Here is a 5,774-nt window from a genome sequence, read left to right on the forward strand (position 1 = left end):
GACTAAGATTTAGTTTAATGATTACCAGAGCTTGGATCAATACATTAGAAAATTTTAGCTGTTTACGTTTATGGGTACGTGTGTGTATATTTACAGCAATGGCACCAAAATGACATTCCTGTTTGGAATTACAGAATGGTCATTTTGTGTCCAAGTATACATGTGTTTCTTTAAAGATTTATTTTGTAGTGTTGCATTTTAGTCTAAAGTATGTGTTTGACTTCAATATTTGCCATTTTAACATTTTTGCTGAAATGGGACAATAGGATATCTCACTACTGTGTCCTTTTACAAAGTCTCCACATTGACTTCTGGGAATACTTGAATCTGTAATCACATCTGCATGTGGATATATCATTTTGTGTCTGTTAAAATCAGTTTTGCACCTGTGTCCATGAATCTGCAGCACATAATCACTCACATATGTTCCCCTACAGGCTTAGAATAACTTCTGTCATTTGTTTTTCACTACTTAGAAAATAATAACAATAAATTTATTTTGGTATATTCATAATTAAATATGGTTGTTGTAGCTAAAAGAATCTAATAGGTATTAAAGGCTATCCTGGGAAGACCAAGGAACACATCTGTTCATTAGCATCTTTCTAAATTTCTATTGAACAGAGTTATTCACGTGGCAGGTATCAGTGCAATTAAGAGTTGTTGATTGTGCATGGGGTTTTTCTCCTTGAATGGAAGTTAAACAGGCTTATGAAGTTTAAATACCATATTTACTTATCCAAACATAAATAATTGAACCATTATATATGTGGTAGATTGTTCCAAAATTAATTACCTAGTTACTTTCTTGGGCTCTGGTCATTTCTTTCTGATTACAACATGTTCATATCTATTATTGTCTTATAGTTTGTATCTTGATATGAATAATGGTGGCTGCTGAATTTTCAGCACCTCATCTATTCTCCTCAAAAGTGTTTCCCACAAACTATCCTACAGAGGTGATGCAATTTTTAGACTAGTAATATTGACATCGACTGAACAGCTAGAACTTACAAAGGAAACTGACTTTGATCTAGACCTTCATATGGATTTTCCTCGAGCTGCTGATGGGTTTTGCCCTGTTGAACTTCGTTGTCCAGTTACCCTGAAATTCTTATGAGTACAGTCAGAAAGCCCTCTGAGTACTCCAAGTGATCGTCTATGTGAAGGAGAAGGGGTACACACTATAAAATATGTGTTTTCATATCAATAATATTTATGTATACTGACAGCTTAAGTAGATCAAAAAAATCACAGGGAAAGGAGAATGAACCCTTCAAAAAAACACCTCAATAGCCCGTAAACTTGTCTTCTGGCTTTCATGTTTATCAGCATCTTGAGAGGCTTTTACAGCCCCTCACACACTCCTTTATTATTCTTTTATTGATTAAGTAGTGATGTCTCCTGGACCTAGGACATAGTTCACTATTTTCAATTAAAATGAAGAAATACCTTGTTTTTTGCAGGTTCATTTCAAGCAGTTGGCTCATGGGAGTCTGAGAGAGGCTGCTGCCCATGACATGTTGGAATTATCATGATCAACTACCCAGTTTGGATTTCACCCAGTGGCCAAGAGATTTTCATGGTAGACAGCAAAGGTTGGATTTTTAAGAAGAGTAAACCAGGTAAGATTTGAGTGAGACATCTGATCTTTTATCACTTGTTCTAAGGGTTTTAGTGTGAAGTACGGAATAATGTATAGTTTTTCTATTTGTTTTCTAAGTTCACTAAACAGGTTATTATAGAATGGTTGTGCCCTCAATTCAAGAGCATGTATACAGTAATAATTTGGTCCCTCTTTCTCAAGAGAAGACAGAAGTTATTTTAAGATACATGTAAAGCAAACATAAAAACACTATGGATGCTAGTTTAATGCAATAGCCAAAAATGGCAAGGTATAGAGATTTCCTCTTTAAGTAACTACTCTGAACCACAATGGAATAAACAATTATACTTTTGAAGGTGCAGTAGGGACAGTGTTGCCATTAAGTATTTATATTATAAAAATGTATCAGTTCACAGCATGTGATCTTATAAATATAACTCCAACTTAGAAAATTATACTATTATTCTGCCTTTTATTTCTTTGAAAGTATTTATCATTCTAAATTGTTCATCTCAGTATTATTTAAAATGGTGATGCACTGACATACTCTATTATTATTGTGGCTTCTAGAATTTAAAATAGTATACTCTTATTCCAGTACTCGTTTTTTCTACTTTGTCTATTGCATTCTGGAAACTCTTCTCAACTATTACCCATAGTTTGGTCAGATTTTCTTATCTCTGTTTAACTCTCTTCCTCCTCTATAGCATAATTTAAATTTATCAACACTTACCTGCAGAAACCGCAAGTTAATCTTGTTCTCTGACTTTAAGATCATCAGAGCTTATACAGCTTCTTTGAATTTTATGCATTCCAAAGCCAGATTTTCTTTTAAGATCAATTGTAGAAAGAAAAACATAGGTAAAGTTTATTAATTTAGAAAAAAAAGGGAAAGATTATTCCAGTTCACTTGAACTCCAAGTTTTGTACGAATATAGTATTCTTACTTTCTGAAAGTAAAGTAAATGGAATTCAGTCAATAACATAAGGTAAGATCATTATTTGGATGTAGATGAGAACTTCTAAAGAGCTTGAAAATAATTGATTCTCTAAGTTTTAATTAATATCGCTTCCCAACCCCCTATCTTACTTGTCTATATGATTTACTTATCATAAGAGTACAAAACTCAAGTAATCACAATTTTGAAATTTTTGAAAATAGTATAGATCACCATACTCATGGCAGAAATTCTTATTTGATGAACTGAATAGATATTTGTTGTCCTGTTAAGTAGCAAGATAAGTTACCAACATTTAGAAGAGTCTTGCCAGCCTGTAAATGAAAGGGATATCAAAATGTAGAATGCATTTGTGGAATGAGGTTCAACCCAGTTCCATGCTTCATAGCATTAGTATCTCACAAACAATTATAAAAAAAGCATACAAGTACTTTTGACCAAAGTATTAAGAATCATAACTTCTCTTTTCTTCATACAGTCTTTTGAAGTGAATCTTATTGATTAGGAGTACAAAGATAGCATATTGCATTGTTCTGTATGAAATCATGATTCAGAAGGGCTCTCTGGACATAAAATATGTTAAAATGTAGTCAGTTGAGAGTTAACTCTCTGAAAAATGAACACAAAATTTATATATTACAATTTCATAGTTTATATTAGTTTTAAATTCACTTTTGTCCTTTGTTGTTAGACTGGCAGGTGAATTTTTATGATTATGCAAGTTAGCTTCTCCATAAAGTTAAAAGAGTGTTAAGACTTCCCAATTCTGTTTCTTAGAAGTTTATAACAAACGCATAAACATTTGTACTGTTCCTTAGCTTAAAAGTAACTTTTCTTTCTTAAAGCATTTTTAAAGCAAAGGTTTGTCTTGCTTAGGATTACATTACTGTATGCTTGTACATAAAAGGAATATTAAGCTATAAAGACAAGATATAAAAGTTGAGATTTTTCAAAGCACTTCTGATAATAACATGCCCTATGTAATGGGATATGTAGCCTCCAAGGTTGTTCATAAAGCACATTTAAGTAGCACCTGTGTATGCAATGTGTCGCTAACTCTAGAGAGAGTAGTGGGCAGTCTATCTGTGCAATTATGCTTATTCTGAGGTCCTCTGAAAATAAAATCTTGAGAACTTAGTGAAGTAGCCGATTCCATCATGACAAGTCTCATATGAATCCTAAATACTTTTTGGCTGCATATTTATTTGCAATCCAATCATTTTTTTGAATGTCAACCACATGTAAAGCAGCATGTGGCCAGAAACAAATTAGCAATCATTCCTGTCCTGCCTTCAAGTAGTTCACACTCACAAAGGAAAACAGACATGTAAAGAGCTTACTCCAGGCAAAATGAACTGAAAACTTTAATGATATCTTTCAAGCAAAATTCTTCAAAATTTAAGCTGAAGAACTATTAAAGTTGATAAGAGTATTAGAAAGTCTTTGAGACTTAAAGGGCATTTCAGCTGCACCGCTAAAAAGTGGGGAGAATTTTAATTGATGGTAAATAGATGTGAAGGCATTCTAGGCTCAGGGAATAGTCTGTAAAAGTCAGCAAGAGATAAAAATAAATATTATGTTTGGAGAATAGAAAGCTTGACACCAGAGTGTAGGGAGGAATGCAAGAAGAGATTGAGTATATAGGTTGGGGCTGGACTAGAGCACTATGGTGGTTATAAATATAAAAGCGAAGTAATCTAATCTATACTTTAAGAAAATGATTCTGGGAGAGGGTGGGATGTGGACAAGGAAGGTACTTACAGGGAGTAAAGATAAACTAAGAGTATTCAGTCCTGTGAGTGTAGAAATGTGGTACAGATTCTGATCTACTCTGTCACTGGTATCTAGAACAGTTCTTGCCCATCATTGATTCTGTTAGTCTCTGTTAAGTGCTGACTAAATGAATGTTTCTCAAGGATAATCAATGAAGTTCTACATTTGCAACTTTTTTCCTTTTTTTTAAAAATAGTTTGAAAACTCTTTATACATAGGATGAAAATAATTTAACTTACCTGTTTTTCATCACACACATGGGTATATACACATACACAAACATACACTAAACTCTCTCCCAGTATGTGCTTGAAATTAAACCTCAGATCTTATTTCTGAAATTTATGCTTCAATTAAGATGGAGACAGCTGCTATCCTACTTTATTTCCTTTTCGAGACTTTTATCTCTCAGGCTTTATCCTTCCCTTCATTGTTTTATCATCACATCAATTACTGTGTTTCATTCCTCTGAAATGCAGCATACATTGCAAGCACATTTGTATGGCAAATATACCTTATGTTGGTACATACTGCTTACTTAAACCTAATTAAGTAATTCTGCTGAAAGTATCACGTCCTTTCTATCACAATGCACATTTGCTCAAAATCATAGGGAACACTTTAAAGCATGGAAAATAACTGGGGAAGGGAGCCTGAAAAAGACAGAAAATGAATATAAGTGAACTTCAGCACAACCTTTTTTGACACAGTCCTCTAATGAGCCAGAGTGCATTAATACCACTACTAGAGGAAACTCCTAACTCACAGCATCACTTTCAATCCAATTATTTTATTGAAAATTACCATTGTCATAAGGCTCCCCAGGAGAATGCCAGATTCAGTACATTTTGTATGATTGAATCATCCATTTTCCCAGAAGTTCTCTTATGGTCTGGAAAAAATCCAAGAATTTCTTTCTAAATATGCATACTTACGGAAATGTAGTCATGACTCACTAAAATGTAATATTTTTGAGACCAGAGTCTTTATTTTTCTTCTCTAAGACCTTAATTACAGAGTGGCTTACTTATTCAATAAACATATCTGATGAGTGATGAATGATGAAAATCAAAACTTATGCTTCAGATCAAAACCATAACTTCTGTATTTTTAACAGTAGGAAATATCTCTCTCTTTCTTGTTAGGGGGCCAATCGGTATTTGGTTCATCCTGTCCATTGTCAGATCAAAGGTAGCTTATCTTCTCAAAGTTCACTGCCATGATTTAATAACAAATATTTTAAAATCACTATGTGACATTTAATAGTACCCAAGTATTTATTAGGAGTAAAGAGGATTTCATCTAAAATAAAGGAACAAGAAAAAGAAAAAAAACATTAATTAAATGTCTCATTGCTTTTATAAATAAAGTATGGTTCTCTTTCATACACTGCCACAAATTTTGAATTTATCTTTCTATAGATCTCAAATGCTTGG

General features: G+C 33.1%; 1 protein-coding gene across 1 annotated transcript in view; it reads left to right on the plus strand.

The window, feature by feature from the left end:
- Positions 1-1,459: 1,459 nt before the first annotated feature.
- Positions 1,460-5,774, plus strand: part of LINGO2 (leucine rich repeat and Ig domain containing 2) — a 291,549-nt gene continuing 287,234 nt past the window's right edge. Inside the window, exon 1 of the mRNA XM_006913688.3 lies at positions 1,460-1,625. The gene's annotated coding sequence lies outside the window, so the exon portion shown is untranslated. The remainder of the gene's footprint in view (positions 1,626-5,774) is intronic.

The sequence above is a fragment of the Pteropus alecto genome, unplaced genomic scaffold (genome assembly GCF_000325575.1).
Source record: "Pteropus alecto unplaced genomic scaffold, ASM32557v1 scaffold14, whole genome shotgun sequence".
NCBI classification, from domain to species: Eukaryota; Metazoa; Chordata; class Mammalia; order Chiroptera; family Pteropodidae; genus Pteropus; species Pteropus alecto.